Source organism: Crocodylus siamensis, chromosome 15, assembly GCF_052110815.1.
Source record: "Crocodylus siamensis isolate JL-2025a chromosome 15, ASM5211081v1, whole genome shotgun sequence".
Lineage (NCBI taxonomy): Eukaryota > Metazoa > Chordata > Crocodylia > Crocodylidae > Crocodylus > Crocodylus siamensis.
The window spans coordinates 27,690,988-27,704,382 of NC_143409.1; the positions used below are offsets into that span (position 1 = coordinate 27,690,988).

Below are 13,395 nucleotides of genomic sequence, written 5' to 3' on the forward strand. Positions count from 1 at the left end.
AGGGACACTGATACATGAGACACAGAGGCTGCTGGAGCTAGGCCTGTGTTATGCAGCTAATACTTGCTTCAGATTCAGCCAATTCAGGAGACAGTGATTCGATCTGGTGATTCGAATCACTGTCCCGAATTGATTCAGCTGAATTTGATTCAAAGATTCGGGTGCTACCAAATTAAATGAATCTCCAAATCAGCCCCATCCCCCGCCCTTCTCCCAGTCCTGTCCATGGCTGCCCTGCCCGGCCCCAGCTCTCGGCTCTTTGGGAAAAAAAACCCTGGCACTCACTGGCTGCTGCCAGGTGAGGGGTGATCCCCACTGCCCCATGCTGCGTGGGGGGCTCTGTCATGAGCCCCCAGAAACCCTGAGGCTGCTGCAGCAACTGGTGAGTCAGGGCTTTTTTTATAAAGAGTCTGGAGCTGGGGCAGGCAGGGCAGCCATGGCAGGGGCTGGGAGAGCGGGCAGGGGGTAGGGGGGCTGGGGAGCAGGCAGGGGATGGGGCTTGGCACCCCGTGGAACCCTTCCCCCTCTTCCAGCCTCCCTCCCTCGCCCCCTACTTACCAGCATGGAGTCTGGATCCAGCTTCCCGCGGCAGCAAGCAGGGACTGCCCGTATCTCCAAAGCTCTCTGAATCTTTTCTGAATTGATTTGGAGAGCTTCAAATAGATCTGGACCTTGTAATTGGTCTCCTGATTCAATTTGATTCAGATTTGGAGATTCAGCTGCCAAATCTCCGAATCGAATCGACACCCGAAGCTTCGCACAGTCCTACCTGGAGCATGCTAATTAGCATGCTCCAGAAGACTCAGTCATGTCTACTCTGCTGCACTGTAATTACACTGCATTGGAGCAGGCTCCTGGCACATCTACAGGCACCCAATGATTTGTGGGATGAAGGAGGAGAGATTTGCTCAGGGTCTGATATACTCAGGATTTTCCTGTGTACAAAAGATGTGGGCTGCTCCCCTCTCCTGATAGACTGTGGATGGATCAGACCATATAAACCTGACACCCTGCACCATTCTGCAAGATGCCTCCTGTGAGAGGACTGACGGGAGTCCCCACCCAGTCCTGCACAGAGGCTGGGGCCTGCTTCTCCACTGGACAGTTCTGTTCACATTGAGCCTCTTGGGTGACTCCATCACTGAGCCCTCTTCACTTTAAGCCTCAAATCTCAGAGCACTCACTGATGATGTTGCTTGGATACTTCCATAAAGCACAAAGTCACTGCCAAGAAACTGCTTTGGTCACAGATGTGACAGGAAAGTCCCAGCAAATCCTCTCTCTATATGAGGGTCACTCTCTACCGCCATGGTGCTTTGATGTTGCCAACAAGCCAGCACAAGTCACTCCTGCTGTCTGTGCCCTTCCTTCCCAGCCTTTCACAAACAACAGTGGGGACACATAATGAAAAGGGAAGGAGAGCAGAGGATGATGCAAGAGTCTCTGTGTTTCTGATGAGCTGCCAGGGTGCCTGGGAGGCTTTCTCACAAGGGGTCAGTGGGGGTCAGAGTGGCTGGGGTGTGGGGCAACAGATGAGAAACTGTGTTCATGACAGCATGCATTAGAGTGGCCACTTAAACTGAGAATTTTGAAACAAATACAGGAGGCAGGAAGCAGCTCGTTAATTCAATTACACTTTTCTGTGATACAGGGCAGGAGCACATGGCAATGACAGTAACCTTTCCCCTTCATCCCACTCAAATCTGGGCATGGGAGTAACGTGCAGATCAAGGTGAGCTCCTGAGAGGTAATGGCTTATGAACAGTACATCAGCCTTCCACAGCTGCCAACTGCCTTTTACTCTGTACGCTCTGTGTGTTTGTACTTGAGAGTATGTCAGTACTCCTTGATGGAAGAAAGAATCCCTCATTAAGTGCACTAGCAAAGACTGCTAACAGCAGCAAGAAGGGGTGGGGTGGGGGGGAGAATCCCCTAAGGGATGCTCTCCAGGCCTTGGAGGTCCCTAACAGGGTGTTATCAAGGCAGCAGGGAAGTGCAAGTGTGGCCTTTGATCATGCCAGGAACTGTGTGCATCATCTGCCACTCCCTGTATAAACAGACTCTAAGGGCTGTAGGTGTTTGTGCCCGCAGAATCTCTGGGCCTTCTGCCGAGTACAAGGCCTCCTGCAGATTTTTAGTGACCCTAAAGGTCTCTGCCGAATTTTGCACTTAATGCAAAGAAGCAAACAAACACCATGCCTCCCAACCCTCTGAGCAGAAGGAAACAGGACAGGAAGCTCTTTCCACAGAAATAAAAGAGAAGATGGAGCACTCTCCCATTGCTTTTAGCAGTGAAGGGAAGCTGTGTAACCCATTACCAATCCTACAGATATCCAGAATCAGCCTTCTACAAAAAACCTCTCATGAATCTTGCTTAAAATTATAAGATTTTATCTTTAAAATGCAAGGTTCATTTTGTTACTTATTTTAAAGCATGTTGCATACTCTTGGGTCACATTTTCATGCTTCCCTCCACAAAAAACAGAGTATTTTCTATTTCAACCAGGCCCAAGGACCTCCTGCAATTCCATGACTTCAGAAGCTGGGGATGTAAGAATATCAGTCATCACAAGTTTTGTGCTGAGACGCTGAGAGTTGGAGACGTCATATGTTTCCAGGATTGGGTCTTGTCATTTGCCCCATAGTCTGAGTGTTTAGCTAGTATTGCCAGCACATTGTATCTCTTAAGGAGGAGAAACTGCTAAGATGTCAGGTGTGCTTTTTGGAGTAATTAGGGTTGTTCATTGTAGACATGCTGCTCTCAGGACATAGGCAGACACGGTTCTTTGGGTAGATGTAGATCGTTTCTCGGCCTCTTGAAGGCTCAGATCGAGCGAAAACATTTATTCTTCAATCTGTTATTAGACCAGCTAAATTTATTTGGTCTAATAACAGATTTAGCATCTACCCCGAAGAACCCCGTCTGCCTTTGGAGTAATTGTTTTTTCAGAGAATGTACACAAAGTCTAATTTCCCTGAACACCATAGGAACAAATAACAGGATATGGTTGTGATTTTAGTCAGTATCTGCCCAAAAGAAAGTACTTGTCACATCGCTTCCACCTGGGGTCCAACACCAGTTTCTTGCACTCTGCTTCTGTTCCTTCTTGCTAGCTCTTTTTCCATACCCAGAGATTCCTGCAACAGCTCTCATGTCAGAGTCCTATCCCCTGCTATCTCCAGAAACCCCTCAGGGTTCTAGTATGGCCTTGCCATCCTATTTGGTTGATGCAATGATGTCTCCCCTCATCACAGAGGCATTTAAATATGTTTTCAATTAGTCTTATTTCCTAGATCCACTAGCTTCTACCAGCTCTGTGACTGATGGCTGCCATTCAAAATGTCCCTGCCTTCTCTGTTCAGGAAGAAAGGACAAAAAATGGAAATTTTACTTTCCAGAGAAAGACCTCCAGCATTAACTAGTTTTCAAGGCAAATGGATAGCATAGAAGAGCTGGCAGCTTTTGACTTTGCTTGGATTTCTGAGTGTCCATTTGAAGCATCACCAGGATGGAGAGATCACTGGAGCCTTCCTCCAGCTTCCCCCATGTTACAACAGTGACATGCAGGCCCTGCTTCAAGGGAGTTGAAAGGAGCCCAGTGACCATAGCCCTTCTTGTGCTTGACCTTTCTGCTGGCACAGCCAACAAATGGGGACGGTCAGAACCATTTGTGGTGGGAGACATGCTTGTGAAGGACAGGAGCAAAACCAAAATGTGTGTCTAAGAAATAGAGGCAGACAGGCCTCAGTCACATGGCTTTGATCTAGTTCCAGGCATTTGAGAACGTTTGGCTCAATGGATTTTGAGGTGACTAATTTTTTGGCAGGGTTCAGGGGAGGAGAGTTAAGAGCCAGAGCTGGCCAGGGGTTGAATGTTTTGCCTTTCGTTGTGTTTTCAGCCTGTTACTAGGACAGCCAGTGATTTGTGATTGAATGCTCACTTTCCCAGCTTTTGAACCCATACCGTCCCAATATCTGCAGGTCTTCCACCATTCCATCTTTAGCGCTGAACCGTTGCTATAATTTCATTTTCCTACTGAATTCCTATTAGGAATTAGCAGTAGTAGAAATACTCCCTTGAGAAGCCAAACATAAGGGGAAGCCAACTGTGCTGGGCACTGTAGATACACAGTTAAAAACAGCCCCACCCAAACTAAATTACAATCTAAGCAGACAAGTTGGAGGGGAGGAGAGAGGAAGATAAGGATGGAGGCACAAAGAAACTAAACAACTATGACCAACCTCAGGTCACACAGACAGGCTGCGGGAGAACGAAGATCCCCTGATTCCTGTCCCATGCCTTAACAAACTACTTCCCACCCTTCCTGTCCAGTTGTGAGTGTGTACCTGGGAATGTATGTAGGTATAACGTATGCTTTGTTTTCAGGTTTTCTGTGCATCTTGTCTATAGGTGGTCAGTATTGCTTGAAGTGTAAGCCACATAGGGACAGGAACTGCATGTATTGTGTCTGCTGTATATAGCACTGAATAGATAATGTTTCCTAGAGCCAAGAGGGAGAAGCTGGTGTGAGGAAGTTGTAAATACAAATTCTCCACCCAGACTCCAGATCAATTAAACTAATATGTTGTAAGTTCAGCAACAACACTCTGGACACTCTTGTGTTGAACTAACAGTTATGTATTAATATAACTCTCTGGAATCAGCTCCAGGGTGGATCTTAACAGTTGCCCTCAGTCTACGTATGCAGAACTTATACCTGCTCTGCCTCCGACTTGACCCAGTCCAGTCCTGTGGAGAGAGAGGAACCAAGAAAGCCCCTGGCTCCTTAAGGACAGAGACAATGGAGTCCCCAGAGCTGCAAGACTGCTACAAGCAAACTGAACCCTACACTGCTGACCAGGAGGGCTTTGGCCTTAAAGGGGCAGTGCAAGGAAAACACAATAAGAAACAGCACCCCTTGCTCCTAGACAGAGTAGTCAGCCAACCATTTGGGAGGACTCTGCTTCTGCTGTGGTCTTCCCACAGTCCTGGACAGAGTGAAGGGTTCAGCAGATGATGGCCCTGTCAGCCTATCTGGAGACTCAACAGTGATGCTTCCTTCTGACTGTGATGGAAAAGGGTTTGCATTGGTGGAAACAGGAAGGCACTTCCCCAGTGAATCCATGTCTGTCAGCAGTGGATTGGTGCTTAGAGATTGCTCAGGTGTAGGGTTATCAGTAGGAGAACGCCCACACAGCTGGTCCACAGGATGTCTCCAGACATGTCCATAGTCAGTCTGAACTGTATATGATACAGGTCCTGTGGCGCTTACATTTTAGCTTGAACCCACGGTGGGGCTGTCCTGTAGTTCCAAGCAAACAGTCTTTTGTGGAATGAAAAGATATAAGATAGCAGATGCCAATGCGGAGTCCAACTCCTTTTCTTTCCTAAACTGCATGTCTCTCACAAGGTCTGGGTTAACACAGTCAAGGCATGTCTTAAGGTGACGACCCATAAGAAGCTCTTATGGGATGGACCCCATTGTCAGGCAAGGAATTACATGTTGAGCAAACAGAAATCTGGCCAGTCTGGTAGGCCAGTCTCCTACAGCAATCCTTTTCGGTGCATCTTTTGTAGTTTGCACCATTCACTTAGCTTGCCCATTGGCCTGTGGCCTGTGAGGTGTAATGGTAACAGTTCAAATGAGGTTGTGGCTGGCAAAATCTTGGAACTCTGCTGAGGTGAATGCACTGCCATTATCAGAAACGATAGTGTCAGGCACCCCATGGGTTGCAGACAGCTGATGGAGAGCTGTTATAATAGCAGTTGATATAAGAGTTGAGACAATAATCACTTTAAGCCATTTTGAGTATGAGTCAACAACAATTAAGAAGTTCTTACCTTGAAAAGGGCCAGCAAAATCAATGGGAATGTGTTACCAGGGTTCCTTTGTCATCTCCCAAGGGAATACTGCTGCCTTCGGTGGATTATGACGGGTCCCTTAACAAATGCTGCATTCCCTCACAACCCTTTCTCTATCATTGTCCATACCTGGCCGCCATACATAACCTCTAGCCAGCGCTTTCATCCTCACAGTGCTTGAGTGTGCTGCGTGCAGTGTTTTCAGTATGATTTAGCATCTGCTTCTGAAATTACAACACAATTTCCCCACAAGAGGCAGCCCTTGTGGGCAGACACCTCATGCTGATTTGATGAAAATGGCCTGAATTCCTCAGCCAATTTGCCTGCAGGCCAGCCCCTCCACACCCAGTTGAGGACTCGGGCAAGGATAGGGTCTTTTGCTATCTGATCAGCCTGAAGAGGGGCGTCTGGCATGGATTCCAGCATGAGGACTTCCGCTGGCGGAGGAGTAGCACAATCAGGTATTTGTAGTGTAGGCGGCTCAATGCATCAGGATTTGCAATCGTTTTCCCAGATTTGTACACGAGTGTATAGTCATATGAATTTAGCATGACGCTCCAGCATTGCATTCAGGGAGACTAAATAGGAGGAGTTGGTTTGTCCATAGTAAAAATTCTAAGTGGTTTGTGGTTCATTTGGATTTCGAATTTGTGACCATAAACATAATTGTGAACATTTTTAACTCATGCAATGATTGCCAGTGCTTCTTTATTAATCTGTGCATAATTCCTCTCGATTGAAGTCATTGTTCTTGAGTAAAAAGCAACAGGTGCATCTGTTGTCATCAGGCAATGTGTGACTGAGGACAGCGCCGACACCAAATGGCAAGGCATCACAAGTAATGGACAGTGGCTTCTGCTCATCACAGCGAACAAGGACAGAGTCTGATGTCAGCAACTTCTTGATGCCCTGGAAGGCTTTGTTGTGCTGTCAAGTCCACTTCCACTGAGCTCCTTTACCCAGTAAGCAATGAAGGGGCTCTGCTATGGTAGCTTTGTCTTTCAAGAAGATGTGATAAAAATTGAGATGTCCTAAGAATGCTTGAAGATTCTGTCTGCATTTTGGTATTATGTCCCCTGGGTATCATGTATTGCTTTTACCTTGTCTTCAACAGGGTGGATGCCAGGAGCATCAATTTGATACCCCAGAAAGTTGATACTGGAAACTCCCAGTTGACATTTTTCTCTTATTAGTCTGATGCTTGCTTTATCAAATCTCTGTAAAACTTTTCTGTATCTGTCAGTGAGTTTCTCTCTAGATGGCCCTATGATCAGCACATCATCGAAGTATGGAACAATTCTGGGAATTCCTGCTAGCATTTTCTCTGTTAACCGCCGGAAAATTCCTGGTGCCACAGAAGTTCCAAACTGGAGGTGCTTGACGCAGAATGCCTCCTGGTGTGTAATTATTGTTTGGGCCTCATCGGCCTTGTCATTCACTATCAACTGTGGATAGGCTTGAGCGAGGTCAGGTTTGGCAAAAACCTTCTCCTGCAAGAACAGACAGTAACAGGTTAATGGGAGGCGCTGGGTGCGGGTCCTGCTTAAGTGTTTTATTAACAGTGCACTTGTAATCCCCACAGATGTGAACACTGCTGTTAGGTTTTAAAACAAGAACAATTGGCGTGGCCCAGCTTGTATGTACGATTGGCTCGAGGACCTCTGGCACGATAAGCCAATCTAATTCTGCACCAATTTTTGGCCACAGAATGAAAGGAACATTCGAGCCTTCACACAGATAGGGGCCGTCGCAGGATCCATTCGGAACGTCACAAGTGGATCTGAGTAAGTTCCTAATTCCTCGGAGAATACCTGGGGAAACTCCCTTGCAAGACTTTTCAGACTTTCTGTGCAGAGACTGTGTACACTTTGAATACTGATTCCCACTAGTAAGAACCAATTTCTCCCAGAAGACTTTTGCAGGAACCCTTAGTTACAGATCCATACTGGACATCTACACTGCAGCTACCCAAAATTTCCACAATCTGTCCGTTGTAGTCATGCAGGCGACATCCAGGTTTCGGTAACTTGGGGAGAGGGTGCTGAGACAACTGGAAGAATGTGTTTTCATCTATGAAGTATACTCCTGAACCTGAGTCCACTTCCATTTTGCACTTCTTTCCATTTATTACTATAGTTGCAATCATCTCAGAACCTTGAGTTTCAACAACACCAACATTTTAAATCAAATACAGTTTTTGTACCTCACATTCCGGGGAAGACTCTAATCTGTGAGTAGTTTGAAAGTGAATACATTTGCCAGTCTTTTTGTCTCCCAGAACTGGCTTTTGAGCGCCAAACCCTCTCTATGTGGCTCTTCTTCTTGCAGGCATGGCACTCCTCATTCCTAAACCTGCACTCCCTTCATCTATGTTGGCCACCACAACTCAAACATATCTGTGGATTAATTGGCTTACATGGGGCTGTTGGTGAGGGTATAATCCACTGAATTTGCTGGTGATGATCTGATTCTTGATCTTTTTGGAGTAAGTGGACTTTGCCAGAGAACACCTGGCAAATTTCTCTCACATTATGGGATGCTGCTTCAGCTGCCAGGGCTTTTTCTTGTGCAGTGGCTGAGGTCAGATTTGGTTCAGAGAGCAGATGATGTTGAATTGCTTCATCTTGAACTAGTGGTGACACATAGGGGGTGCACAGGGGTAGGGGTGCACCCCTTGACTAGCCACACTCACCACTTAGGCGATGGGCAGGGTGGGCAGGCAGGAATGCCGGTGCCCCCCCTGCAAGTGCCAGACAAGGAGTGGAGCACTGCTGCACTCCCAGAAGCAGCTGCAGCCAGTTCTGGAAGTGGCCTCAGTGATTGGTCAGTGAGCTTGCCTGAGGTCCTCCTGGCCAATGACTGGTCGCTGGGGGGCCACATGCCCCCCCCAACTGAGGCGGCACCAGTCACCAATGTCTTGAACCCCAAAGGTAAGATGGTCACGAAGCAGGCCATCCAGGAGTTCACCGAACTCACCAAATTCTGCAAGGTGACAGAGCTCAGCCAGGTAATCTGCTATGCCTTCATTGGCCTTTTGGTCCCACTTAAAAAAATGAAACCTCTGCAGGGTAACAGATGGCCCTGGGCAAAAATGTGCCTTTAGCAGGGCAATTAGTTCAGCATAAAACTTAGTGTTTGGTAAGGCAGGGGCTGTGAGGGAACGAACAATGTTTTGGCACCACAGACTGTCGGGAGGATTGCATGCTTCTGTTCTGGGTTTTCCAGGTAATAGAATAGCCTTTCCACATAAAAGTCCCAAGAAGTCAGCTGGCTCACACTGAATTCTGCTATATGCCCCAATGTAGCCATTTTAACTAACATCAGCCCTAATAGAGAGAAAAGAAGAAGAAAATCTTCCTTCCAACCACAAAACACAGCCTTGCCTCAGAACGTTGTCCCACAATCTAGTGAGGTGTTCTCAGCAAAGGATCCCATCCTCATCGCCAGATGATAAGTTGTGAGTTCAGCAACATCACTGTGGACACTGCTGGGTTGAACTAACAATTAGTTATTATTATAACTCTCTGGAATCAGCTCCAGGGTGGATCTTAACAGTTGCCCTCAGTCTAAGTATGCAGAACTTATACCTGCTCTGCCTCTGACTTGACCCAGTCCAGTCCTGTGGAGAGAGAGGAACCAAGAAAGCCTTAAGGACAGAGACAACAGAGTCCCCAGTGCTGCAAGACTGCCACAAGCAAACTGAACCTTGCAGTGCTGACCAGGAGGGCTTTGGCCTTAAAGGGGCAGTGCCAGGAAAACACAGTAAGACACAACAGAAACTATCAGTGATCACTTCACTATTGCAACAGCTTACCAGTATCTTCCTCCAAGTCATACGTGCTGTCTGTCCAGGACTGTTAGCTTTGGTCAGGACTAAACAAATCAGCAAAGCCACCAGTATAGGGGAGGCAAAGCTGAGATGGCCGTTCAGCAGGAATGGAGGCCACACAGCAGAAATCTGAAGCCAGCCTGCTTCCTGAGCGCTCACAGAAAAGCCTAAACACAGCAAACCACAGAGAGTCAACCAAGTGATGAACCTGACGATAGAAGCCATCATTGCAGTGACTGAGAAGCCTCAAAAAGAAAATTAGAAACCACACGTCCAAAATTTGACTAATACAGGCAGCCCTCATGTCCCTTTGCTGTTTCTTTTCCCCTGGTGACAAATCATGCTATAAGAAGCTGAGGGCTTGCTTACAGGAGGGGAATTTGCATCTGTCAATGCCATATAGATGCACTGCAGTGCTGCAAAGCAGGTCTACAGTGGGGTCCAACTGGAGTAAATCACACTGCTGGAAACCACATTATGTACCTACTGATGCAGCTCCATTCATGCAAAACATCTGTTAATGCTGATGGGCTTTATCTTCAGTGCTGAATTAGATGTGTTTTTACTATGAGGTAACTATCATGCATTAGCAATCCTGCTGTAAAACCCTGGTAGAAAGCAGGCACCCTAGTTTTACTGCAAGGTAAATAGGCAGGATCAATCTGAGGGGGTGTTGGCAGCAGTACTGATCGTGCCCTATCTACTTTGCAATAGAAACTACACTACTTTATCTCCATCAAGGATTTTACAGTGCGGTAGCTAACACAGAAGAAGCTTTATCAAATAACAAAGTCCCCACTTTTCTTGCAAGGACATAACCTTGAAGAAGGACATGCAGGGCATGTCTACACATGCACATTTACTGCACAGTAATGTAGGTTACTGCTCAGTAACTGAAAATTACTGCATAGTAAGGGTATACATCTACATGTGCACACCTTTACTGTGCAGTAAATACAGTGACTTCAGGCTGACTTGGGTATAAATTTGATACCTGCATCATGAAGATATCAAATTTACTCCCAATTAGCTATGCAAGTGTAGACTCCTTACTGTGGAGTAACACTCTGTATGTGGACTGACTTGGGGGACCCAGGGTTTGAATTACAAGGGAGTTGGGGGGGTTAAGCCCCATCCCCATAAGAGATGAGAGCCCCTCTGTGAGATTTGAAGATCATAACTTGGGGGATTTCCAATGTTATTATGGCATTGTGATGGGCAGTGCCATTTTTTTTGCAGACCCTCCCCCCCAAGAGTCAAAGTGTAATATGAACCCTGGACCTGCCCATGGTGTCTCAGAAGAGAAAGAGCTCTTGAAAAGAGGGGAAAGACAAAGGGATTGATTCCAAGGGCTGAAGACCCAGATAGAGTGCCTTTGAGGAACAGCCTTTGATGGACCATTTCTGCAATCAAACCAACTCTCACGCAAAAATCCATGAATACAGACAGGCCCAGCCCACTTGGCTTTGGGATGAGGCATGGAAAATGAAAACAAGCTATGTAGTGAGGAGAATGTGAAAACAAAGTATCTAGTGAGGAGAATGCAACTATTTCACTGTCTGCATTTTTGCAGGGCAGCAGGGAAAGGGCTAGAAACTCATATTTGAGCAGCTACTGTTCACTTAACTCTACCTGCAACAGATCAAAAGCTAGCTTTCTACATGGAGAAGAGCAAATTGGGTTACTGCAATAGTTGGAGGGTGTCATAAACAGGACCTTGTGACAAGGTAGAGTTAACCTGATTAATCTTGGCCTAGTTGTATATTATAGACGCAACCCTACTTTTATTGCATACTAGTTGTTTTCAGTCCGGAGGTTTAGGTGGCACAAGGGTACAGAACAACCCTCCATCTCTGATCATGGGGGCAGTTATTTCCAGTGTATTTCCCTTTGTTACAGACTATTTCTTATCCTTTTAGCTTCCAATTTGTTGCTAGTTCCCAGCAGATTCTTGCACCTGTCAAATCAAAAATCTCTGACTCAGGCCATAAGGTTTATCCCTACCCTGACTTCTGCCTTGTACCCATATGAGTGAGATGTGGCTGATCTGGTGCAGCAGCAACTGGCTTTGTAGCCACTTAGCCCGTTCTTGGTGAACTTACTAAAAAGATGAATCACACCGGAAGTACTAAGGGAAACAAAATTAGAGTGAGCAAGAGCAAAAACAATCTATACTTAGAGCAAAATTAGAAAAGAAAAAAGATGCATAAGCAAAAAAGTACCAGCCAGGGTCTTAAAACCACTTAGCTACCAATACAAGATACATTCAGAGCTGCTGTGTTACTTAAGAGGTGGCTTTAAAGTTATTTACTAAAAATACAGCCCTTTAAGTGGGCACTTCTATTTTGATTTAAGAATGATGTATCTTGGTACTATTTAAATGGAAATACACCAAATTTAAATAGAACAAGTACCTGCACTGCACTGTCCTGCTAACTGTAAGAGCGTAAGAGAACATGTTGAGTATTTTATGTGAAATGATGAGTGTCCCTCAGCTTGCACTGGAACCAGGCAGGATTAGGTTCCTACTAGTAATTTCTTTAGAAAACAGAATTGGGAGCTCACCTTCCTTTTAGTCAGGCAGCCCAATTATTTTTTCTGGACGTATGTGAAATGAATGTGCATGGCTAATGCAGGGTATTTAATTGGGGGAGGGTGGCTGAGGGGAGGAGAAGGGGATTACGAATAGCAGTGGCCCTATATTGAGTTCTTAGTTCCAAATGACCCTGAACCCTGAGGAAGTTTATGCCTGTATCTGTGTTCAAATGTTGTGGCTTTGACCCATCTCTAAGCATAACTAATAAAACCCTGGATCCTGTAATGTGATCCACACAGATAGACTGCGGAGCCCATGTAGAGCCTGCTAACTTCATTGGGACACCAGGTGAGGGCAACAGCCCCAGTGTGGGTCACAACTGAAAGATGATGGCCAAAGGGTGTACGTTCATTTTTATAAGCCTTCAGAGAAAGGGAAGGAAAGATACCACATGTGGCCCACAGATATCGGAGTAGTGGATGTGTGTCACAGGAGCACCAAGGTGTCCTGTGCCTTGGAAGCAAAAGGAACTGAGCTGCCAATCAACCGGGCAGCTCAGGTGCCGGTTGCCCGGGCAACCAGGCGGGTCAGGTGGCCAGAAGGGGGCAGGGCCGGGCCTTTATAAACAGCCCAGGCCGTAGCCTTACTAGCAGTTCCCTTCTGGCAGCTGCAGGAGCAGGAGCTCTGCAGCTGAGCTGAGTTGAGTTGAGTGGCCTGAATGGGTAGTGGCAGCATTGTGGTGCTGACTGGCTGCGATGATGCCGGGGAGGAGAGCACCTTGATGAGAGGTAGGGTTGGAGGTCCTGGGGGGGCTCAGTGTTTATGTTATGAGCAGGAGGCTCTGTGTTTTATGTTGAAGCCAGGTGGCTGGCGTCTTGGTTATAGTTACTCCGGAGGACTGGGTGAAGCTGTAGGGGAGTGAGGAGGCCTCACGGGAGCTTCCCCAGCAGCTTGGGGGTTCCTGGTGCCCATTAGGGGCACAGTGCCATGGCGGGCACAGCATAAGGAGTGCCGGGAGGGCGCTCGCTGAGCGGGGGTTGTAGCCCCAGCCGCGAGAGGCGCGGCCCAGGCCCCACGGGGCAGGGGGCGAGAGGCGCGGCCCAGGCCCCACGGGGGGGCAGGCTCTGATTGGCAAAGACCTAGTAGGGTCGGGGAGGCCAGGCAAGG

At 47.1% G+C, this 13,395-nt stretch overlaps 1 protein-coding gene across 1 annotated transcript in view; it reads left to right on the plus strand.

The window, feature by feature from the left end:
* Window positions 1-13,395, plus strand: part of PRMT2IP (PRMT2 interacting protein) — a 190,855-nt gene that overhangs the window by 146,686 nt on the left and 30,774 nt on the right. The window contains exons 4-5 of the mRNA XM_090028546.1: window positions 6,652-7,260; window positions 7,446-7,647. The gene's annotated coding sequence lies outside the window, so the exon portion shown is untranslated. The remainder of the gene's footprint in view (window positions 1-6,651; window positions 7,261-7,445; window positions 7,648-13,395) is intronic.